General features: G+C 42.9%; 1 protein-coding gene across 1 annotated transcript in view; it reads right to left on the bottom strand.

Moving 5' to 3' along the window:
- Window positions 1-26,292, bottom strand: part of tjp1a (tight junction protein 1a) — a 92,678-nt gene that overhangs the window by 52,582 nt on the left and 13,804 nt on the right. The window lies entirely within an intron of this gene.

The raw sequence follows: 26,292 nt of genomic DNA, 5'->3' as shown, positions 1-26,292 counted from the left end.
TCATAACTCAATCCTTTTAGAAAACTGATCTTCCTCTCAAGTCCTTCTCTTCAATAGTCAGTCAGATCAATCACACCCTCTTGCATCGTTCAGCAAGCACATCAGTTTATGGCAGCCCTGTGCAGGTGAGCTGTGGAGCAGTCTCTTCATGAAAGCAATAACCACTGCATGGTCAACATATTGATGGATTAAAATAAAGGTTTAGAAAAACAAGACTCAGTGTCTGCACAGTGCTGCTGTAAACGCATGTGCTTACAGCACAATGAACGATGAAACCTGTCATCAGCAATTCTCTAAGTCTAAGGCCTCGCCAGAAATTATTTTGTATCCTTGCTATTAATTTTGAGCATATCACACGATACAGGTTTGGTGCTTTGCTAAATGTTTAATGAAAATATATATTTATTTTTTAAATATATTTGATCCAGTTACAAGTCGCTTGCTGTTATTGATGTTGATCTCAATGCTAACGTCAATTTTGTTCTTCCCTAATTCAGGAGCCACAGAAATGAGTACAAGAAAAGTCTGAAGTGCTGTTATTTGGAGCTCACTTAATTCCACCGAATCCTCTTGATGAAGATAAAAGCTCTTGGAGTACTCATTTTACCATCGGGGGTTTACAGTCACTGATAGTGAATCTTCGAAAGACATTCAACCCAAGAGGCAGCCTGTGATCAACCAACCAAACACATCTCTCCTGTCCTCTCTCTCTGCCTCTCTCCTGTCTGTTCTCTCCTCAACAGACCAGGATTGCGGAGCCCTTTTTAGCCAGAGAATAAAGACTGCAGTGAACCTGGTTGACTCCACTCTGCTTCTCAGCAGGATCTCAAGTAGCTTAACAAGGAATGGCCCACAGAGAGTTACAGAGAGCACCCTACCAGGTCTACTTAAAATACAACATTTTCCTACTGCTGGGATTATTTCTCATTAAAGCAACAAATGCAGGAAGTATTTTCCTGCATTGGTTGCTTTGAACTAAGCTGAACACTGAACGTTAAATCTCTATTTGTGTGCGTAGTGTGAGAGCTGCACGCACTGACAGTCAATCTACTGTGTAAACCTGGTGAGGAAAAACTAGCCATTACATCATGCTTTCCATCCACGTGACGACCCCATTGTTTGCTGCAGAATGAGCCAGTAAATTAAAAATAAATCCCATAGTACCATCCACTCGGCACTTAGCCTTATCTAGTGTTAGTGTGTGTCTTTTACCAGAAAATACAATTATACCTGTTCCTTTCATTGTTGTTATAGCAAAGCAGGGAATATAAATGTAACTTCAAGCAGCATTTTGGCCCTTCCCATTCCTACTTGTTTCTAAAGATAATATTACAGTGTTCTGTGCTGTGCCAGTAGAGACTGTTCTATAAACTTTCACATAAAACATGATACCCTTTTTTTCATAATGGTCCACTTTATTAGATTGGTAACAAAAAACAGACAGACAACAGTTATCATTGCAAAAAAGTGCCATGGAATAAAGAAATAAGGGATTTCTAGCTGTAAAGAAAAGTGGAAAATCTGTAGTTGTTGCAGCCATGTGTTAAATAACTTGCACCCAGGCTGCACTTACATGTGATTTGTATCACCCAATTACACCAAGGTGTCATTAAGTGACAGGTGGGTGCATGGAAATATTGAGCAAATAAGCTAAATTGTTTCCTCTCCAACCTGCTGAGTTACCTTACTGCACCTTACCGCACCTGTAAGTCGTTCAGTATTGAAGGAAAAAACAGTGAGAATAAATTAAGCATACCTACATTTCATGTTAAGGAAAAACACAATAACCTTTGTCCCAAAACTCAGTAGCTTCGCCCACACAACCTTGTTCTGCACAGTATCAAATAAAGATTAAGCTACACTCAGATTATTAGTATAATGCTGTTTGTGACACATCAATCTCTTGATGATAAAGACAAACAGTATTACAAATCAAAGCTCCCTCTATCCAAAAAGGAGCAGGAGGTTTTGTAGCAATTTGTGCTGATGTTGTCCTTGTAATCACAGGAGAAGAGACAGAGTATAACGTAGGAGAGATAGAAGACTCACTCATTTTCCATGATCTGATGAATGTTTTTCTTTGTCAAACAGTGTGGAATTATGGTTAAGATAACTGAAAATATGCAGATCACATTTAAACGGAAGGGTATACAGCATAATCTCAGACCTGTATTAAACATATTTAGATATTTGGCAGACTGACGTGTTTAGATGCAGGTCTAAAAACCCAAAGGTGTAGATTTAAAAATCAATAGCAAAACAAATAACAGTAGGTCAGCAGTCTACATCTTCCACAGCACGGTGAGATGAAAATGGTGCAGATATTTGACAGAGGAGCAAAACAGACGATAAAAGAAAGGAAAGAACAGAGAAAAACAGTGGATGATAACAAATCACGAGGAGAAAAAAGAGCAGAGCAGATGAAAGGAAGAGATGAAGGGATTACAGGAGGTAGAAAGGAGAGGAGAAGTTATTTAAAATGTTCAGGTCGATAAGAGGATATGAAAAGGAGGAGAAAGAGGAAAGGGAAAGTGAAGCACAAGGTGAAGGAAAAGGAGAAGAAAGAAAGGTAAATATGAAAGGAAGAGGCCGGCAAAGAGAAGGGCAGAGAGTAGAAGAGTCAACAAAAAGAAGGAATGAGCTAATCTACAGTATATTGTATCACAAAGATGTTACAACCCCCCCCCCCCGCGTCCATGGTACGGCCTGTTACCGCTAAATGCCAACAGAATGAAGCTGCTTTCACAGAAACAGGGAGGTTGAAGAGCTCAGGCTGAGAAGTGTCAGACCTAAGCTACAGTAGTTCTGTACAATTCCATTATATCAACTCCAAAAGCAAAAGCAGTAGTTTGTTCCTGTGCAGTAAATGTGCTTTGATGAGTCAGCGATAATGAGGTAAATGTATTGCTGGAAACTGTTATTGGCAGAAAATATCTGCGATGACCTCAGAGAAGGGTCAGTCAGTGAAAACACCTCCTGTGCTCTCTCTCTATTCTCAGTTAGATTGTTGCACAGTTAAATGTGATACAAGTGGATTGCGAAAATAAGAACTGAACAGTTTGTTGTGTATTATGTCAACTTATCTAGTCAGGGTGAGTTCCAGTAGATAGACAAAGCGTACGCAGTTGAATTTGTGTTAAAAATATGTAGATAAATGCACGTGGTAGATGTGTTTCACTGCATGAACACCTCTCTGAACGCCACTGAATTAGACCCCTCCACTTAACTTAACCCACCCTGTCCTGAGTGTATGACATCATATGCTCTTCCCATGAAAACATGACGCAACAAGAGGAGGTGAAGTCGTGTTTTTCGGTAGAACAGAGGACGGAGAAGCGGTGGAGGATGGGAACCAGAGCCAGCCAGAGAGGCAGATGGAGACACAGCAGCCACGGGGGCTGCTTCAAGCCGGGTGGTGATGAGATGCGATGGGACCCCACCCTGCAGAAGCCCCAGCCAGTGTGTTAGCTGGCTAATCCTAGAGCCGTCCAGTGCCAGGATCCAGACTCATCAGCTTTGGTGTTCTCTTGTCAGACTTATTTTTTATAATGTCCCACTGGTCAATTCTAACCACTAATTCCCAATACAACAGCTCCTAATGCCAAGTGATTACGGAGTGCTGTTTTAGCACATTTGTTGCCTGAAAAGAAAGAAAGGGCCACACGGCTGTGGGCCGGCTCCCAGCTCAAAGGACCAGCCTGATGAACTCAGCAGAAAGGGAGCGGACCTAAAAGCCAGTCTGAGCCAGCTCTCTCAGTGTGGGCACTGTGGGGCCTGAGCTGGGCGGTGGGCAGGGATTTATAGTGCCCTATTCTACAGTTTATAGACCGTTCTTGTGAGCTCATTCGTGAGGAGACACTGAGTGTGCGCATGCAGACCGTTGCGGCATGCCGGGCATAGAGATGCAATGATGTAGGTTTATTTCTAAAGTTGGTTGGGACACAAGGGTGACTGAGGGGTCATGGAGGAAGGAAAGTCCGAGGTCATAAGGTTATGATTTGTAAACAATGTGCTTGCTGTAAACTGCCACAAAGGGTGCAATAAAGGTATGTTGAGAAATGTATGTACCAAAATGTTACGATTTCTTTTGTTCCTGATTAATTTGACAATGTTCTTTTCCATTAAGGACTACAAAATCTCAGGAATAAAACTAAAGTAAACTCACAATTACAGTGTCCCTCTTTGAATGTTGTTTTGTTTGATCAACATCATGATTCCCAGAGAAATGCAGTTTACTGTAACTTATAATTGAGGAACTGGAACCATAGTATAAGCGTTGCAGCCATTAAGTTCATTCAAAGAGTTTATCTTCCAAATGACAAAATTAAGAAATACAGAGAGCTTTATCAAAAGTGCTAACAATGGTATGAGGTCAAATGAGTTTCCCCCATAGACTGTATGAAGGTTAACCCCCCTCATGACCTACACTTGGACAATACAATTACCTACTGACCGCATGGAGAAGATAAGATGATACAAATTAATTCTGAATATCACAGCCTGACCGATACTGGACTTTTGAGGGCGATACTGATGTTGATATTTGACATTTAAAACAGTTTTTTATGATATTGCAGCTAATTGGTATATCCAGATATCGATATAGAAGCAATACGTTCGTATGGATCTATACTGTACAGCAGATTCATAGGTCTACTGTAGCTCTCATAACTATTTCAAAACTACTTACTTTCAACCTATTCAATTTTTTTGATCTTCTGTCTAGGACCTAGCAGAGGTATTCTTACCATCCCTATACTTAAATCCACGCATTTGGAGAGAAGTAAAAAAGAGGTTACCATATATATAGTTCAATCCACACAATTGTAGAATATTTAGAGGTTTTATAATATGAATCTATCCACAAGAGGACAGAGGCATAATAATAAGCAAACTGAAGTTGGTTGTTTAATGACACCCATGTTATTACCATATCATGGTGGCATCACACATGAATGCAAACAGGATGTCCTCAGTTGGCTGAGGCAAAGACCGTGCTACTTCAGACACAGCAGTAATGTCAGTTATATGTCCTCTGCATATCTCTCGTCCTCGTCTTTACATTTATATGAACTGCATAATAACAGAAATAATATTGACACAACAGAGAAGAAAATGTAAATGCTGAGTGGATATGTTGCACTAGCCTTTGCCACACCACCAACTGGGAACAGAGGGCTGTGTTGAGATGTTATCTGCCTGTGTTTGCCTACAGCTCGTGTATCAACTGGGGCCCCCTCAGTTCAACTGGTGCCACTGGTCTGTCCATGTGACACTGCTGGGGCAACACCAGGAAACACAGTAAAGAGAACGCTGCACTAACTGTTCTTCTCATGGTGACAACACGCAGTCCAGGCAGTCATTTATACGATAGGTTATATACTCTGTTGAGCCGAGCCAAAGTCAACCACGTAGGACAAAGTTGATGAAGATTGCCATATTCAGATATGATTGCAGGTAATGCAGCATGTTAACAACCATAGTGAGAAGCTGGTTAACTGCAGCTGTGCACACACAGCAGCGATCAAGAAGCTGCTGGGAATGTCAAGATAAATGTATGCAAAAGATTGGTGATGAATATAAAAATAGTAATTTATTTATTTTCATGTTCTAACAATATTTAGTTAGACAATACACATGTAAGTACTACTGTTAGTTATGTGCTGCATTTGTTTTTAATTTAGTTCATCCATATTTTTGTTGTTGTCAGAATCTTTACTGAATAAATATTCTTTTAAACCAAATGGAAAAACTAGATTAAAAAAATAAAATAAAACGTGTTCTAAAAAATAAACAGCGTGAACATACTTCTTGACCTTTCGATATATATATGAACATACATCTTGACCTTTCAATGCATATTTTAAGACCGCTTTGTTTTTTTGGACACATATTAAATATCACCTAAATAAGCATCTGGAGTTGTTGCTTGCCATGTATACAACTAATGTAACATATCTTTAATTACAGAGTGTATCAGAGGGAACATTGTGCAGACTGCAGCTACAAGACTGTGATTAGTTATGTGTCATGCTGTTAGTCAGTGTGTAATGTGCAAGAGCAGCAGTCCCGAGGGAAGGTCAGACCATATGACACACTAGCACTCCGCAGTTTAACCAGAATGTATCTGAACCACTCGTTAGAAACACAGGTATAGGCCTGACTTAGCTATAACGTCATTATTTTTCACCCACACATAAATCCAGCCACATTTAGCACACGGTATGGTAATTGACTTTGAAGAAAATAATTAAATATACAAATTATGTATGGACAAGATTAAATGGATTTCACTGTGAAATCCCTTCATTAAAAGTTCACATGAAATCAGTGAACTGTGTGCATTTGTATAGGACTGAACTGCCTGTGAGAAAGAAAACACATTATAGGTATAAACGTACATATGCACCAACAAGTCCAACATGAATCCATGAGGTTCATTTTTTTATTTGGATTATTGACAGTTGATAATGTGACTTTTTATGGGTTGCAATTCTACAATTTCTTTTCCATACTTAAATTATTGCCATCACCACGTCCCACCACACCATGTAACAATGATTTTAAAATGATGCAAATCAGTCAGCACACGCAATGACAATTCAGACTATCGAGCTACAGAACACTGACCACCCTCTTGTAAGACGTGTTCAGGGCAGAGAATGATCAACCAAAAAGAAATATCCTTATAAATAAATATCTACCTTGAAAAAACATCTCCTTTCATCTTTCTGCAGAGCACCAAACATTTAGACCTGCCCATCATGAATTAAACATATTAACATCAAGCACTAACAAATACTGTAATAAATCAAACCAGCAACACAAAACCACCCCGATTAACGCTCGTCTTCCAAAAATTGGCATTTGATCATCTCCGTGCTTGTCAAACATTATCAAACTGTCGCTCTTGTTCACTCACCACACATGCGTGCATATGCTTGCACGCGGTCGGACTCCAAATACGCTTGAACCAGAGGGACGCTTTTGCCCGTGTATGTGTCCCTCCGCATGCACGAGCAGCATGCCAGTGAGTGAATGTGTGGTGATCCTCAGCAGCTCACACTGTGAACTGAGGGCAGAGCCAACCTGCTGTGACATCTGTGACGGCCGTGAGATAATCTACATGACACTGCCACTGATAGGAGTGGAGATATTGATTTAAAAAGCGGCGGTTCTAAAATTAGATCCCTATGTGTTCAGATTGGGCCGGAGGCGTGCACCTCTGTGGTAATATGATCCTTTGGGCAGAACTGTGAGAAGTGATCAAAGCTTTGAGGGGAACCCCTACAACTCCTGCACTTCTGACTAAAGTCAGCCGAACAACGCGGGGCCCTCTGGCCTGACCTCCTGTCCCTACCTCCCTCCATCCTCTCTCCCTGTGATAACACAGACATTCCTTAGCTCCTTCCCTGCCTTGCCGCAGGCCTCTCCCTTAATTCCAGTGGAGTGTGTGGAATGTTGGACTGGAGCGCCGAGCAGCCAGGCGACTGGAGGTGAACAGACGAGAGGAAATGAACAACATTAATAAATGTGGGTCTGTTATGGCTGCTGGTGCTTGAAGCACCTGCATACCCACTGCAGCATGGACCGGCACACATGCACACAAGCGCACACACACACACACACACACACAGACACACACACATACACACATACACACACAGGGAGAACATCTGCCATACAATGTGCAAATCCGGAGCAAACCTATCCATGTGTACCTTTGTCGTTGGATTAACTATGCAAGTAAAACAGAGGGTTGGATTACAGGGATCTCTTGTCTTCTTCTTGCAGATCAGGAACGCTCAGAGGAATTTAATTTTTTAGAATGCCAGCAATACAATGAACTCGCGAGACAAAAAATAAAGTTTGGGTTTCATGAGAAACTTTCACTTTTAACTAGTATTTAGGAATGTCTTCTCTGTGATATAATCTTTCTAATGATGTACAGTACTGTTACCACGATTCAAGATGCATTACCTGAAGTAGGAAGCTCTCCTCTAAGACGACTGATCTCTGGCCGAAGCCGCTCAAACAGAAAATCAGCAAAATGAGCAAATTCCAGAAAGTCAGAAGCGAGTCTGTTAGAGTCCATTCCCCTCGGACAACTAAATGGTGTGTGAGAAAGAGAGACAGGGAGATCAAGAGCGGAGAGAAAAATAAAGCTGCTGCAGGCCAGGTGAGCAGAGCACAACACAAGATCAAAGGGAGGAAAAAAAAGAGATTTGGCAGATGTTATGATCTAAAACAAAAAGGAAAAAAGAAAGAGGGAATGCTCTGTGCTGGGTGTTACAGAAAGAGGCAGAGTGATGGGCTGGAAAAAAAAGATGAAGGGCAAAACATATCAGAAAGAGTGATATATATATATATATTTATATATATATACGGTACTGCCGCAGAGTCCGACTCAGAGCATAAATCTCCAAAACTCCTCAACGCGTCTGGAAATCAATTCTCTCCATTGGTCGCTGCTTTATTTATGGGTCACAATTCGGGATAAACTGATATGATGACTGAGTTGCTGTCACCAATACGTCCAGCTGCCTCCCTTGAGAATCACATGAGCGACGACGTTTAAGGTCGCACATTTGATTTTGAAACTGCTGTAACCAGGTCTACCGATTTCTTCCAGGTCTTAAAAATGTTCATTTGTGATTTGGCGTTGAGGAAGTCAAAGAACAGGTGATGTTTCCCGCTCTGACTCTCAGTGTGCATGTGTGAGTGTCCACTTGCACGAGTGTGACTGGCTGACAAGGATGCAGCTCCTCACGCAGAGAAGAGGCGATCAAAAGCGACAACGTCACAGAGCTGTCGCGTCCGCTCGGACTGCACCGAAGAGTGGGAGTTTGTAGTGCAGCGACTTCTCCCTTCGACCTGTTCCAGCACCTTGACACGTCTCCCTCTCTGCCCAGTGTGTCTCCCACCACGCCATCTCTACCTGTGTTTGCTGCCCACCTGCTCGGCTCCTTGTCTGTCTGTCAGCCTGCTTCAAGTCTACGGAGGCCGGCTCGCCTTATTAAAAGAAAACAAGCAGGGGAAAGAACTAGGGATGATATGAGGACAGTTAATCTGCTGGCAGCAGCACTGAGGCTCCGAGGGAGCTTCCACTGAAAACAAGCCAGAACTCTATGCTGAGCAGGACTCCTCTAAAGGGGGTCATCGGTCGAAGCGAGACATAAAAGACCACCTTTAACCTTTGCAACCCCACTGAACTGCCAGCTTAATACGGGTGGCACCACGAGGGCTAGATTCAGTGAGGCTATAATACATTAGAATAGGATAGAATGAAAAGGAATAGAAAGGAGGAGAGGATTGTTTTTGTCTTGGAGTTTTTTTTAGGCTTCAAGAAAAGGCGCTGACCCATGGATGACAAAATCCCTATCACCTGACTGATCAGTCATCCCCCGCTGCTCTCCTCATGGCGCCCTTCTCTTATCCTGAGTGAAACATCTCTCCCTAAGACTCGACACCACCTCGTAAAATCCAGCAGCCGTGCGGGGGAGTTCATATCTCCTTTTTCTGTTTCATCAACAAGAACTAAACTTCGGAACATTTTGTCCTTGTTGTTCACGCGGTCTTCTGCCGCTCCCTGCACAAACATCTCTCGACACTTTCATTTCAAGGGGTCATGCTGATGTTTTGGCTCCGACCACGACATTCAAAATCAAGCCAACCGCAGCTGTTCAATATCGGTTTCAAGGTTTCACGGTTTCAAGGTTTCAAGGGTTTTTTGACATTTGTTCCCAGACCAACAGTCCAGACACAATGGGAATCTTGTGCAGGGCTCTCAGAGTCAACAGTTTAGAAATAACACTATAATAAGAAATAAGAAATATAAAATATAAAAGAAAACACTATACAGAAGGTGGTAGTGTGTACAGAAAGGTGGGAATATGTACAATAACAAGAAAAGGTGCTAATATGTACAGTTTATATACAGTTTAAATATCCTTCTTCGCATCAGCCAGGAGATACGATACTTGTTATATTGGTCAATATAACACCAAAGTGTGGAATAATGTGTGCCCATCTCTCTGTTGCTACACAGTATTGCCACTCTGCTTGGCAGTGAGATCCCTCGTGAGCCTTTCTGGAATGTCGATTTCAGTTAATTACATTTTCTAGCATCGGCTTCGCCCATTGAGTCACAGGAAGAGCCACAGTAGCACAGGCATCTAAAGACGATCTGTCACAGGTTTTACTTTAAGTGAGAAATATATCTATTTAGCCCGCATATGGAATTAATGTCGATGATTATCTTAAATTCAGCGGCTGCAGAAATGAAGACCACATGTTCACATGTGCATCAACATGTCCACCTGCTTTTGAAAAAAGTCTGCATTTATCTCTCTGACTCGTCTTTACAATCCAACGTTTTTGTCTCTCGCCACACTTGAACATCAGTACACACAATGCTTGAAAATTAATTAAAATATATGTCAAGTCCATGAAAAGTGTGTAAGAGTGAGAGACGTGTGTGTGTAACATTTGAAATATATCCACTTATGTTGAAGAGCAAAAGCATCCATTCTCATTCAGATAGTTAAAATGGAGACCATAGCCAGGAGGTCCGTGGTTGTTGGGATTAGTGGTACCACTCTGCCCTCTGCAGGATGAAAGCTCTCAGCACTCTGTGCTCAGACAGTTCCACGGAGAGGAGCTTCAGCCTCTTTTAATCCATTCAGGGGAGCAAAAGCACTACTAGTGGCCACAAAGGTGCACTGCACAGTCATGTTAGAGAAAGAGTACATCGTTATTGTACTCCTTCAAAACATAGATATTTAAAAAAACTACGACAAAAAACAATAAATAGAGCTGGCAGATAGATACTGGAGTTTCCCAAAGCCAATTCCTTTTTTTGATTCATAAAAAGGAATGAACCCAAATGAGCCCATTGTAGTCTAATCAATATTCCACTTTAGCGTGCTGTATTGCAAAATTGTATTGTATTGCATCTTGCTTATAAATGCTAAATAAGGGGACTTAAAGTGTTACCAAGTATTGTATTAAAGTGTAACTTCCCCTAATTCAACACACTGCATCATTTTGAAAAATTATGAATAAAGTGGACATGGGGCTGGAGGGGGGGGGGGGGGGGTCTCTGAGCGAATACAAATAGCAGATGAATTGATTTTCAACCTCTGAAATAGGTTTAAAATTGTCAATATTAAAACTGGCATTGCTGTGTGAGATCACAGTACAGCCATATCATTTTTACAGAAACACGTTTATGGATGCAGTCAGCAAATCCAATCCAGTACCCTTTTTTCAAATTCAGCAAATATCTCTCCACGGCCCGCTTGCAGTCTGTTCTGTGTGTGCATGGAAAAAAAGATTTGGCATTCATACACAATCCTGCATATCTGTAAATGCGAAAATGAGTCACACGACACGACTCCAATAAATCAGCAACAGAGGGCGTTATGAAAGTATGAAGAGAAAGGCAGTGCGAGAGGGACGGAAGGCAGAGTTTGTTTGTTGTGAGAACAATATTTCTCCACTTTTAAGAGGGCAGTTCATCTGTATCTAATGATACATTAAAAACAATATATGTAATGTAAGCATTTAGGATAAATGCATATATCTCCTGTAAGTAAAAACTTTAATAAACTAAAGCAATGATTCAACAAATTCCATTAAATACACATATACATCTGCAGGAAATGTGCAGCTCCATGAGACCTTTAACCCCAAAGGTCACTTTGTGTCTCTGGGCTGTGAATGTCAATCGGCAAAGAATGCTGACTCATTTGCCTCATATTTCTCCCTCTCTCTCCCTCTCTCACACTCACACTCACACACACACAGTTTTCTGTCATGTCATTATAAGCATTAGCACAATAGGATGTTGCTTCACTCCCTGTGGTTTATTTCTTGCCCCACCAAGAACACAGACATCCCAGTGGAGTGTTTGGGCTCAGTGTTATAATCAGACGTCTTGGAGTTCACTGTTAAAGTTTAGAGATGGAGAGAATTTGTAAACATGAAAATATGTGGTTACTGATATCATAAACATAAATATGTGTACTAAAATAACTGGTCAGTCTCTTAACTATAGGTCCCATCCGAGGTACTCAGAACAGGCCATCTCTGCCTTGCTTAAAGGACTTGGGCGGAGGGGCCATCAGAAGTGGGAGCAGAGTACATCCCTCAGCAGGTAGCATCCTGAAATAGCAACCTTGATCCTAATGGTGCACAGCGTTCCCCCCGGCTTCTGACAAATCCATCCTGAGAGCCCCCCTGTCTCCGGGCAAGTCGTCCTCCTGAGGCACGCACACACAAAGACGGACACAGACACACACATGCAGGGACAGACAGAAAGAAAGACACACATATCTCCATGCACCCGTCCGCTCTGATTAACCCATTTCCTCTTGGGTTCTCAGTTTTCCTTTTTCTTTCCCCATTTGAGAGAGAGAGAGAGATATCTTTCCGTACACCTTGATGGTTGAAAGAGGGTAAGGCGCACAAGCAATAAAGCACAGGGCCGATGGTGACACTTTAGTCTGTACTTCCACTGATATGAGTGGGAGGTATATTCTGTTGAACATGTCATCGTATTTCAAGACTTATCCGCCTGAGATGACGGCCACAGACAGAATAAAAGATTTCCTCAACATACTGACAGCTAAATCTCTGAAGTGGAGTCTGGGATGCTGCTTGATGAGCTGCTGAAGACGAAGACTTTTGATAGTAATATGGCAACTTTAATGCTTCATTAGATGAGGAGTGATGAAAAAAATAGTGGAGATATTAAAAACAGTTGAAAAATGCACTTGGTCAATACAAAATAAATCCCATTCATCAAGAGAAGTAGAACATAGTGGAAAAGGCAAGGGATATCTTAAAATAACTTGAATTATGTGGATCCTGAGATATGTGTGCCGATATCCTTTTGTGTATATACAGTAAATTAAGTGTTATCAATTAATGATGATATACTGTAATTGTCCTGGTTTTACTCCTTCATTAATTGTCGATTGCAGACTTTGACTTGAAAACAATTTATTTCATATTGTGAATAATAATGGTTGACATTTTAAATGAACTTAATGGTTCCTCTGTGTGTTCTGATTAATTTTCTCTTCATTGATAATAAAGCTAAACACTAAATTCATTGATAATCTTGATTGTGTTGAATTAAAACAACAACAACATATTGGTTATTACTAACATATAACTATAACAAAATGGCTAAAAACTGATGATAAGATCTAATACAAGCAATAATAGAGAGAATAAAGACTCCTGAAAAGTTACGATAAAATTAGACTAGTGGTCCCCAAACTACGGCCCGCGGGCCGAATTCGGCCCGCCTCCACATTTGGACCGGCCCCCTGAACAATACCAGAGACGCGTTCCGATTTATTATTTTTTTCACCTGGCCCGCTGCCGTTGAGATTGCAGTGAGACGCGGAGAAAATGTGAAGTGGTGCTCTTCGCAATAAAACATCTTTGATGGGACGTGTCGCGTCTCGGCCAATCAGCGTTCAGATGTCCACAGCGTTTGGGAAGTTAGGTTAGCTTGAATGTTAGTCCGTTACATTTGCTGCTGTCACGCTGCACGGTGTAGCGATGCTAACAAAGTACCCGTACGTTAAAAACTATGTGATTTAGCATATTTTTAGTATCGATACTTCATTAAAAGAGCGATCAGAGCACTAGCACCCCCGGGGATTCACACTACCTTAACCTATATGTGAGAGTCAGGCTAACCTCCCAATCCCAGTGTAAAGTACTTGTGTTGCCATGGAAATAGAGGAGCGGGCCTAAATTCTGAGCTGCTGAGAATCCACCCCATCTCGTTACGACGAGGCCATGTGGTAAATTAATGCCGATGTCATAAATTAGCCACGCCATCACAACTTATGCATGCGCCAAAGACTATAATATTCACACTAATAATGTTCACAACTGACACAACAAGGTTTTTACGTCAAAATGCACAAACCAGATAAATAAAAATCGCTTATAAGTGTGATAATTTATTCAGTGGAAGAATTTCAACACTGAGACCTGCGCTAGAAATGGAGCCGGGACCAAAACAGGGATTGATGTTGAAGCATAATATGACATCAAAACACGACTGAAAGTCACTTAGGAAACAATGTCAGTCACGAGGACTAAAACTGTCTATGAAATGTCTAATAAGAGAATTACACGCTGTGAATAAACTAAAGCTCATACGGCACCGTAAATCGTGAGCTGAAGCATAAAGTTGGTCCTGTACATCGCGGGAGTGTAACACATGGCGACAGTATATGCCACTGTCATGTCAGCTGGGATGATTTTATTAATAAAATTAATTCTACTGCTCTGTTAATTAAACGCTGCTTCATGATATTTATTCAGTATTGACAGCTACCAAAGTGATGTTAAGCAAAAATGAGTATCATTATACTGTAAACAAACACGTAAACAAAGAGCATGAAGGCGAGAAGAATAGGTCATCTTTAACCAGCTGAAGGGCATTAAATCAATACTATAGAGCAGCGAATGGGTGGGCTGAGCTGGTGGCCTGTGAGCTAAAATACACAATACTGCTACTTTCACGTAAATGAGTCCCTCTATCTTTCTGCTCTCTTTTCATTTTCCGTCCTTCCATCTCCCCTTGTTGTTTCTTCTCTCATCCTATCTGCTCGTGCCCTCTAGTAACTCCTCCATGCCTCCTCTCTGCCTTCCTTTTCTGTCCCTGTTCGAGAAATGCTGACCTGCAGACTCTGACGTGAACCATCGATATCACACAGAGGACAGCAGACCACCCGACATACTAATATGAATGTATGCAGCTGGGTACCCCTGCAGCTGAGATTGCACACACAGCACGCACATACACAGCCGACAAAGCCAGCGTGATTGATTAATTGAATGTCATGTGAACTGTTCCATATGACCCTGTGTAAGAGACGGCTCTCTCTCTTACAGGCCATAGATCATTGCTTCATCTATAGACCCAACATTGATCCTGCCTGACATTACAGAGCTAACGTGCAGGATCGGCAGCATGTCACCATGCAGAGGGCTGCGTGTCTTTACACAGCTAATGAATCACTGCCATCAAAAGCAAAGCTAGAGGGAACCTGAAAGTTACAGCCTATAGATTTTCTGCTAGTTTATGGTGAATGCAATTAATGAGTGGCTTCATCTGCTGTTTTCCGGATGGAAGGCATGGACCGGTGCAAGTGATCAATCAGGATAAGCTGGAAAAGTAATATAAAGTGACAAGTGAAAAGTACACAGTGTAAACAGCAATGTAAACCATGGCCGTGGTAGTTTTTTTGGGTATAAAGCAGAGTATCTCAATTTAGTATTATCATTATTATTATTACCTCCGCCAAAGAGCGACACATACAACTACAGCTCAGGAAGAACCGATTACATTTTAGAGTGGATCCAAAAGCAGCATTCATTTTTACTGATAGGAATGGCCTTAACATTTTTTGTCCCATACAAATGATATAAATGCCCCAGTACTTCATTTCTTTAAAATGTAGCATAATATTATGATGCATCATACTGATATATGTAACACCCCAATAGATCACACACACGCGCACACTCATACTCACCATTATACACATCATTATTAGGGACATTTGCTTATTTGTGTTACTTTAATGCCGATTTTCATTCCGTTCAGCACTGGAACTGACATGACTATTGAAGCACTACTGAAAACATACATATCCAGTATGTCACACACAAAATGCTTGTCTTTAGATTTGTGTATCAGGTTCAATAATACATGTATTAGTGCTGCCCCTAGGGGACGGTTAAGACAGAGCAGAGCTGTGGTCCCAGTCAGATGTTACCTGCCGATTTCATGTGCAGATTTCTCTTCATTGCATCATATTGGCAAGTTATATCCATCGCCTCAACGCACCTGGATGTGAGTATGTTTGCCTGAGTGTGAGTTTGTCCATTAGAGCAGAACAGTAATATCCTGCAGCCAAGACCTCTAACTGTTGAAAGTGGTTTAGCCTCTCGTCGACACAAGGAGCATTTACACACTCACTTTCTTATGATGTAATGTGACTTTAAAGGAAACAAGTAGGGCTGCAAACATAAATATAGGACAAGTGGGGCTATAAACATACATACATATATATATATATATATATACATACATACACACACATACATATACTGTATATACATACACATACACATATACACGCACATACTTTTATATGGATGTAAGCCTTGTTATTCTCCAAAGAAGCAGGTGGACTAATTGAATTTGAAAATTCAGTGGCTTTTGGCTGCTCTGTGGTTTTAATTTCCCACACTAATTATGATGATTGTATCAACTTTACGCTACCGAGGATTACATATTTTGTTCAGAAATAGCCACTGTTGCTGCTGTAACACCACATCCTGTCCCATATAGACAGACAGACTGACACACACACACACACACACACACGCACACACACACTGAGGTGCAGGCACAGAACAGGCACACATAGATAAACAGACAATTTCCAGTGGCCTGTTTCAACTCAGATAAGATAAACAACTTGTATGTGCAATGCAATTTTGCCCTGTTGTGCCTTGAGAACAAGGGATAATGAAAATGAGTTACAAGGTGTCTGCGCAGCCTCCTGTCTATCCAGAGGAAATATATTCATCTAATCGGAACATCCTGCACCCTGCTGTCAAACCATTCTCTCATCTCTCACAGCCACCCATGTCGTAACCTCCACTCCCCCCCTCACATTCATCACTCTGTTTTGTGATCTCTCTTTTCTACTGTCAGTCTGTTTGAGTGTTTTCCATCTGTAGTCTGCACCCATCAGCCCAGCAGAGAGCTCAGTGGTCTGCCTCAACACATACACAGGGTACGAAGTGCACTGCACTCAAACAGTCCGGAAGCTGGGTGTAGAAAATGATACTCAACTTAAAAATGGCATTATCTTCTACATGTCAGTCTTAACTTATAATCAACAAGTGCCCTAAAGTTGCATTGTCACTGGTTCAGTGAACATGTACCAAGAGAAACATTCAATAGTAAAGACTTTACTGAGGTGTTACAGCTGGGCAGCAGCAAAGAAAGTGTAAAAGTGGTTTTAGTCAAAATGTGTACATGTTCTTTCGAACTTTATTTATAACACAAAAATAACACTTCACCACAATAAAGTAGTGCACATTGTGTTACCATTGTCCACAGGGACGCTCAAAAGTGGCAATCGGTTAATTAATACAGATCGATATGTCGGTGTGGAGAGATACAAAGCTGCCGAGGGCTGCTCCACACACACCTCCCTCTCCCACCTTGTTAGATCTGGAGGGGGGAGGGTAAGGATGCAATCAATAAATTAGACCTCAACCACAACCTTTGGAAATGGAGGGACGTTTTTGCCAACTGGAATCACAAAACCCACCTTCTGAGATATGTTTCTGCTCGCTACATGTCAACCGTGGTATCATTTATTGGGTGGGGTTGGCTAGTCACCTCAAATCCTGTTTGAAACCATAAACATATAGGAGGCTTGTCAGTAAATTGCACAACGGAATTCTTTTTTTAAACAGTATGAAGAGCAAATACATTTTACTTACAGCAATGATACCTTTCATGGTACACAATTCCATAAGTTAAATCATATGTGATCGGGTGTATGACATGATGGTCATTGACTAACCCTTACCCTCCCATGATACCTTTGTGTCTATTCCCTTTGCCATATTTGGACAGACTAAGTGGAAAATTAAAGCCACGGTGCAAACCAGAGCTGCTCATTGATCTCACCAAAACAGTGTGTACTTTCAGCTCAAGGACTAAGAATAGCAGGTCACACTTAAAAGCAACACCCACACATGCATGTGCACACACACACACACACATGCACACAAACACACAAACACATACAATGACACTGATGTAAGGAATCCATCCCCCACAGTGAAGGACACATTGGCAGTTAGGTTGCATTAGAAGACCAATAGAGGAGCCATCAGTGTGTATTGAATGATAGTGATAATCCCAGGTGAGTTCTTCCAGTTTACCCACAGATTTCAGATTCTCTTATTCACAGCCTTCACAGCATTGTGTTTTTTTCATCACACAAAAATAGCTTCAAGTAAAAGAAAGAGAACACTGCATTATGAAGTAGATAATTCCTTGCATCTATTATTTATGCTTCAGACGTATGCACATTTGGTGATGGTCCACAGCAGTGTAAGAGAAAAGAAGCCAATGTATTTGTGTAAAATGCTCCGAGCATCTGATGCTGTCGCATAAAGTGAGATGAAATGGATACGTATGGCTTTTTACAGTCTGCATGTTCGATTCTCTGAATGGGAAAGGAGGCTCGGCGGTCATATACAAACTTTGACCTCAGCTGAATAATGTATATAATACATAATGTTGTATATGCTCTGAGATTTATTGTTGGTTTGTAAGAATGGAATTTTGCATAATAACAATAATAATAAAAGACAAAACTGTGAAGCATCACTATGATACTGATTCTTTCTCTACCTCAGTTGACAGTGATGCCTGAAGCCTTCTGCTGTTTTTACATCAGTGTCTGTGGAAGTAAGGTTTCCTGAAGAGGCTTTGAGATAGATGTTTGAAATGCCAAAGTTACATCCTATTTTGACCTTTGGCAAAACAATTAGTTGAATCTAGCAAAAAATTGCTCTGTAACAGCTGTGATTTTATGTATAACTTACATAATCAAAGAGGCGAAAGTGTTGGTGACTGTTGACTCACAGGCCATAATGACAACTGTTGTTGTCTTGGCTGTTTGGGAGTAAATGAGCCTTTTCACAGCGGGCGTGTTGTGTTGTAATTAGTAGGAAAAGTGCTACTAATAACACTAACGACAGCTCGGTTCAAGTGTCCCAGTAAACCATTACAGCGAGCCAGCATGCGCAACACCATCATTTGTGGATTCCACTAAATGTTTGCATACGTACAAAGAAGGGAATGCACATAAGGCAAAACATATTCAGATTTCAGCAGATTGATGATGAAATATTAAGCAACACATTTATTTGAGATGTGAAATTGAATTTGTCTTAGCTCACTAGTACAAGCAACTGTGCCCATGTCGATGTATCCTTGGTCAAGACACTCAACCCCAAAATCTAATGTGTGTGAATGTTAGTTACTTATGCGCAGGTGGAACCTTAGCTTCTTCCATTAGAGTATGAATGGGTGTGAATGGGTGAATGATGTCATGTAGTGTTCAAGCACTTTGAGTGGTCGGAAGACTAGAAAAGCGCAGGTCTATTTATAAGCAAAAATACCATTGCTGGGTTGGCCATCAATATGATAAAGAGAATATACAGTATATAAATGCAAAGTAACACGTGAAGTTAAATGTGAGAAGCATCATTATACCTGTAATGATCTCCCTACAATTCTACAACCTGGCTTCATTCAATTCAGTTCCCAGTGACTTGTTGCTACCCTGGCCGGCCCCAGTCCCCCGTGATCCGTTGCCGCCCTTGCTGGTTCTAGATCCCTGTGCTCAATCGCCGTCCAGCTTCCACGCTCCCGGCTCACCCTGTCCCGCTTCCAGCTGTCCCGTAGCCGGCTCCGGCTACTACCCCTTTCTTGCTTCCGATTCCGCCTTTCCCGCTTCCGGTTCCTCATTTCCCGTCGCCGTCCCGTCCGGCTCCGGTTCCCCGTGTCTCTGCGCCTGACCCCCAGAGCTCCGTTCTCCTGTACCCGGTCCTCCAGAGACTCCCTCTTCTGAGCCCGGTCCCCCAGCTCCCCCAGTGAGAGTGGCCATGGTTCAAAAGGAGAACACTGAAGTTGAAGGGCCATTGGCTGTCCAAAAAGAAAAGATACCACTGCCAGCACATGTAAAATAGAAGTGGCTGATGTTAAGTTGGACAAGGTTGCTATGCTAACGAGTCAGGCTTCACTGACAAGAAAACAAGAAAGAACAGCAAAGTTAGTTGGACGCAAACGTCTTGTCTAGTGTAATCTTGGTGGAGTTCAGACTACAGTGTTATGGGATACAGGATCTCAAGTTTCTAGTGTTGACATGGACTGGAAAAAGACACACTTACCAGGTGCTGAGATTCAACCAGTACAAAAGCTCTTTGATAAGGCAATATTGGATCTTTCCGCTGCACATGGGACAAATATACCATATGAAGGATGAATGGAAGTGGAGTTCAGCCTACGAGCGAACAAGGATAGTGAAATATTAGTGCCGCTATTGGTGAACACTTGCCCATGATGTAGATGCTGTAAAGGGAGCTGAGGAAAAAGCCACATCTAAGTCACCTGTCAACCTTTCTCACCTGACATCAGAGCAGCAACACAAATGAGACGGATGCTGAGGGAAGAGATAAAGTCTTTGCAAGAGATGATTGTGACACTAGATGTATTCCTGATCTACAGATGAACATTTTTAAGGATGACATCCCAGTGACAAGGACATAAAATTCCATCCCACGTCCCCTGTATGAGGAAGTAAAAAAATATATTCAAGATCTCCTCAGCAGAGGATGGAGCCAAAAGTCAATTTCTTCCTACTCACCACCGATTGTGATTGTGAGAAAAAAGGACTCTACTATCAGACTCTGTGTTGATTACAGACAGCTAAATGAAAAGACATTCCCTGATCGACAGCCCATCCAAAGTCTTGGAGGAAACTCATGGTTCACAGTACTTGATCAAGGTAAACGCCTACCATCAGGTCTTCATCAATGAAGAGAATTACATATGCATATCCCCTTTGGACTGACAAAGGCTCCTGCTGCTTTCCAGCCGTACATGGAGGGTTGCCTCGGAGACCTGAGAGATGAGGTATGTGTACCTTACCTTGGTGACGTCTTGGTGTTTAGCAAGAACTTTGACCTACGTGTTGAGAATGTGAGGAAGGTGCTGCAAAGGCAAAACGACTGTGGAATCAAACTCAGAGCAAAGAAATGTGACTTAAAAAGGAAGTTTGCTATGTGGGAAGTGTCATTTCAGAGGAGGGATACCAAATGAATCCGACCGAACTAGAGGCTGTTCAAGCTCTAAAAAGAACAATCCAAAAACAGTCAGAGAGGTGAGATCCCTGGTTAGCTTCTTGGGTTACTACAGGTCATTCATTACAGATTTTTCCAGGATTGCCAAGCCGCCTTATGAGCTGCTGTCCCACCCGAAGACTGAGAAGAAACGGATAAAGAAGGGTTAAGGTTGTCGTTCTCCCCAGCTGCCTCCATCTTAAGCAGTGGAATGGACAGCAGACCATCAGCAGGTGTTGGACAGACTGGTTGACACACTCTCAGATCCTCCAGTATTCCTGATCTTAAGAAGCCATTGGTGCTACATGTTGATCCATCTGAGGAAGGGCTTGGAGCCGTTTTGTATCAGCGTCAAGAAGGAACATTGAGAGTAATAGGATATGGATCACGAATGCTGACTCCCACAGAAAAGAACTACAGACTCCATTTCGGGAAGTTGGAATTCTTAGCTCTCAAATGGGCTGCAACTGAGCAATTCCGCGATTATCTCTTCCATGCTCCTCACTTTACCGTGTACAGCACAAATAATCTGTTGACGTATGTGAAGAAGTCAGTAAAACTAAATACTGTGGGATATCGCTGGGTGTCAGAGTTAGCAGATTTCCAGCGAGCCACAAGAGGACACTACCCAGGACAGAGGTCAAAGTGAGGAGTCAGTGCCTCAGGAGCAGGAGATGAGTCAACACTCGGATTCTGAGGAAGTACCAGAACCAGAACACCAAGTCGATAAAGTGGATACAGTTTCTTCAGAGGACGACTATGAACCTGAGAGACTCGGACCTTCTACAAGGATACGCTAACCAAGATGTATCCTTACCGATAATGAGTTAGGGAAATCTAGTTTAGAAAGAGTTTGAGTTCATCAAAAACACAGCTAATGCTAATTTGAGTATTCATATTGGTTTAAATGATATCTGTTAAGTAATACAGTTGCAGCAAGTCACAAGTCATTATTCAAAAATCCATTTTTGAAAACTGAAAAAACACAAGGTTATTTGCAGAAAAAGGTGGTGTTACAATGTAACAAGGCGACACAAAAGGTATTCTGTAAGTAATAGCACTACACGTTAAAGCATGTATAATGTTAATGTACATTAAGTATGTTGGAATGGTAGATATTGCCATATGTACCTATGGATTAAAACAATACAACCACAGGAACATAAATAGTTGCCTATTTATCCTGTACTCATGCTGGGATAGTCATCAGATGTGTAGCTATTGACATATGTATGATTGTGAAACTGTATACCAGGCAGTACTTATCTCTTGAGGTTCAAAAGTGTTATCTGGTTGTTTTATGACACCAACGTGTCATGACCCGGAGTTTCTGTCTCGTTTTGTGTCATATTTTGAAGTCCTTGTGTCGTCTGTCTCCCTGTGATTGTCTGCCCTGGCCCTGATTGTTTCCTTCTGTGTGATTGCTGGCCCCGCCCTCATTGTGTCCACCTGCGGCAGCTCCGCGGAGATTGTGCGCTCTTTTAGTTTTTGTGTTTATTTTTAATATTTTCTTTGCCACAAACACATCGGCACTAACAACATACGACCGCAGCACACTTTTGGACATAAACTTTTGCGCAAAACAAGGGTTTTTGTCCACTTTTTCCATCGATCCAGCGTGGCCGGCAGAGATTGTACGAGCGAACCACAACAACAACAGTGGAGCCGCTACTACGGGGAGACGACGAAAACATCGAGGGAAACGGAGCGGAATTCGGAACAGACTGAGAGTTCAAGCCCACCGTCCACCTTTGCCCAGCATCCTTCTTGCTAACGTCCAGTCTCTGGAAAATAAGATGGATGATTTTAGGGCAAGGATCAGATTCCAACGGGACATGCGGGATTGTAACATCTTTTGTCTGACGGAAACTTGGCTGATGCCGGATCGAGTCATATGCCCAACCGAGTCCTTCTCTGTTTTCCGTGCAGACAGAACGGAAGAGTCTGGTAAATCTAAGGGTGGAGGGGTTTGCTTCATGACAAACAACATGTGGTGTGACCCCAAGAACATTAAGACTCTTTCTCGCTCCTGCTCGCGAACCTGGAACATCTGACGATCTCATGCCGTCCATTCTACCTTCCCCGGGAGTTCAGCTCGGTCATCACCACAGCTGTCTACATTCCACCACAAGCGGACACCGACGTAGCACTATCGGACCTACATGATGTGTTATGTCGGCATCAGAACAAGTATCCCGACGCGGCTGTGGTGGTGGCTGGGGACTTTAACAAGGCAAACCTAAAAAAAGTCATGCCGAACTTTCACCAGCACATTACGTGTGCTACCAGAGGGGAAAGAACGTTGGACCACTGCTATACGCCATTCAAGAGAGGCTACAAGGCTGTCTCTCTCCCTCCGTTCGGCAAATCAGACCATGCCGCCATTTTTCTGCTTCCGGAGTATAAACAAAGGATCGCGCGGGAAGCGGTAGTGACGAGGGACGTGAAGCGGTGGTCTGACCAATCAGAGGCTGAGCTACAGGACGCTCTACGTATCGTCGACTGGGACATGATCCAATCCAGTTCCAGTGACGTCAGCGAGTTTGCGGAAGTAGCAATGAGCCTCATAGCAACGCTAACGGACACCATCGTCCCCACGGTAAAAGTTAGGGTCTTTTCTAACCAAAAACCGTGGGTTGATAGATCCATCCGTGAAGCTATGAACGCCCGATGCTGCCTATAACTCCGGTCTTGTATCCGGCAACATGGACGAGTACAAGGCAGCGGTCTATGGACTGAGGAGGGCGGTGAAGGACGCCAAAAGGAGGTACCGAGACAGAGTGGAATCACAGATGGAGCAGCGCGACACCAGGCGCCTATGGCAGGGGCTACGGACTATCACAAACTACCAGAGCAGACCCCGCGCAATGGTGAGTGCCGACGCATCCCTAGCGGACGATCTGAACTCATTTTATGCACGGTTTGAGGCTAGCAACAACAGCGCTAGCTCGCCGGCTAACAACAACACCGTTAGCGTAGCCGAGGTGAGTTCTACCGCTGGGGATGAACACACACTCTCTGTGACCGAGCACAGTGTGAGGAGGGCTCTGTTGAGGGTGAACACCAGGAAAGCTGCAGGTCCAGATGGCATATCTGGGCGAGTACTGAAGACCTGTGCTAACCAGCTAGCTCCAGTGTTCACCACAATATTCAACCTCTCCTGGCTGAGTCCGTGGTCCCCGCCTGCTTCAAGAGATCCACTATTGTCCCTGTGCCCAAGAATGCTTCTCCAGCATGTATGAATGACTACCGACCAGTGGCCCTCACCTCGGTGGTCATGAAATGCTGAGAGGCTGATAAAGGACTACATGTGCGCCTTCCTCCCTTCCTCCATGGACCCGCTGCAGTTTGCTTATCGCCCAAACAGATCCACGGATGATGCTGTCTCCCAGGTACTGCACACCACACTCTCTCATCTGGACAGCCAGAGGGGGCTATGTGAGACTGCTGTTCATTGATTATAGTTCAGCTTTCAACACCATAGTCCCTCCAGACTGGCCGGCAAGCTGATTGAGCTGGGACTGAACACCCCTGTGTGCTTGGATCCTGGACTTCCTGACCGCCAGGCCACAGGTGGTCAGGGTGGGCAGACACCTCCAAATCCCTCACCCTGAACACAGGATCCCCCAGGGTTGCGTCCTCAGCCCCTACTGTACTCCCTGTACACACATGACTGTGTGGCCAGGTTCAGCTCAACACCATCATCAAGTTTGCGGATGACACAGTGGTGGTGGGCCTGATCTCCGACAACGACGAGAAGGCCTACCTGGAGGAAGTTGCTGATCTGTCACTCTGGTGCCAGGACAACAGCCTCATCATGAATGTCACCAAAACTAAGGAGCTGATTGTGGACTTTAGGAGGGTACAACAACAGAGGACGTACTCACCACTGGGGATTAACGGGACTACTGTGGAGAGGGTGAGCGGTATAAATACCTGGGAGTCCACATCACCGAGGATCTGACATGGTCAACAAACACAGACACTCTGGTGAGAAAGGCAAGGCAGCGCCTCTACCACCTCAGGCAGCTGAGGAAATTTAAAGTTTCCCAGAGGATCCTTCAGTCCTTCTACTCTGGAGCTGTAGAGAGCGTCCTGACAGGAAGCATCACAGCCTGGTTTGGCAACTGCTCCGCTCAGGACAGGAAGGCTCTGCAGAGAGTAGTGCGTTCGGCTGAGCGCACTATTGGAACTACACTCCCACCCTGCAGGACTTGTACACCAGGAGGTGCAGAACCAGAGCCGGCAGGATCATGAAGGATCCTCACCACCCCAACAACAGACTGTTTCAGCTGCTGCGGTCAGGCAGGCGCCTCCGTAGTCACGCTGCAAGAACAGAGAGACTGAGACGGAGTTTCTTTCCTCAGGCCATCAGGATTGTGAACTCCGACCTCACCAGGACCCCCACATAGACCCACACAACTGCCCCTCTTAGGCACACACACACACACACACACACACTTACTGTAAATATTGTGTTGTTTTTTATTTGTAAATAGTGTGTACTTGTTGCCCTTGCACATTCCTGCTGAGCATTGCCACTTTCATTTCACTGCACACCCTGTGTGTGTATGTGACAAATAAAACATCTTGAATCTTGAATCTTGAATCTTGAATCTTGAATCTTGTCTCGTTCCCCGTTGTCCAATCACCTCCACCTTGCCTGTGTATTTAAACCCTGTTCGTATCATTCCCAGTGTGGCTTCGTACCGTTTGTTTCGTGTTTGTCGTCCTGTCTAGGTGTGTGTTGAATTAAATATTGGTTTTGAAGAAGTTGTCGGCATTTGGGTCCTCTCTCGCTACGACATCTGTGACACAAAGAAAGGAATGTTCTGCTAACATTGTATTATTTTAGTGGGGAAGGGTGTAGCACCGTGAAATATTAATTCATATATCTTACTGATGTAATTCAATGGTGTCCATGTGTTATTTGCGTTTAGGGTAATTCATGTGTTGTGTGTTCTAACTGTGAAGGGAGGAAAGTCCTTGTTGTCCCTTAGGAAGAGAGCGCTGTCTCTTTAAGAGAGGTGTGTGTGAAGGGCAGGTGTGGTTAGCCAGCTGAAGAAAACAGTGTATACTTGCTTTAACTGGGAATTTGTATAATAAATGTTACGAAACAGAATAACAAAGTGTTATTGAAGAGTTCATGTTACGGGTGCAACATCAATATGAAGAGCAAGGATGGGGGCAGATGAGAAAACATCCCATCTGCACAGGGTCAAGACATAAATAAAGTAGTATGGAAAGAGAGAGAAATATAGTAGTGCGGAGCAGGAGACAGATTTATCTGTATGTCCACTCTGTGTTCCCATGCCA

Source organism: Pseudoliparis swirei, chromosome 4, assembly GCF_029220125.1.
Source record: "Pseudoliparis swirei isolate HS2019 ecotype Mariana Trench chromosome 4, NWPU_hadal_v1, whole genome shotgun sequence".
NCBI classification, from domain to species: domain Eukaryota; kingdom Metazoa; phylum Chordata; class Actinopteri; order Perciformes; family Liparidae; genus Pseudoliparis; species Pseudoliparis swirei.
Note: the sequence above shows the minus strand (reverse complement) of the source record. Positions and strands in the feature narration are given on the sequence as shown.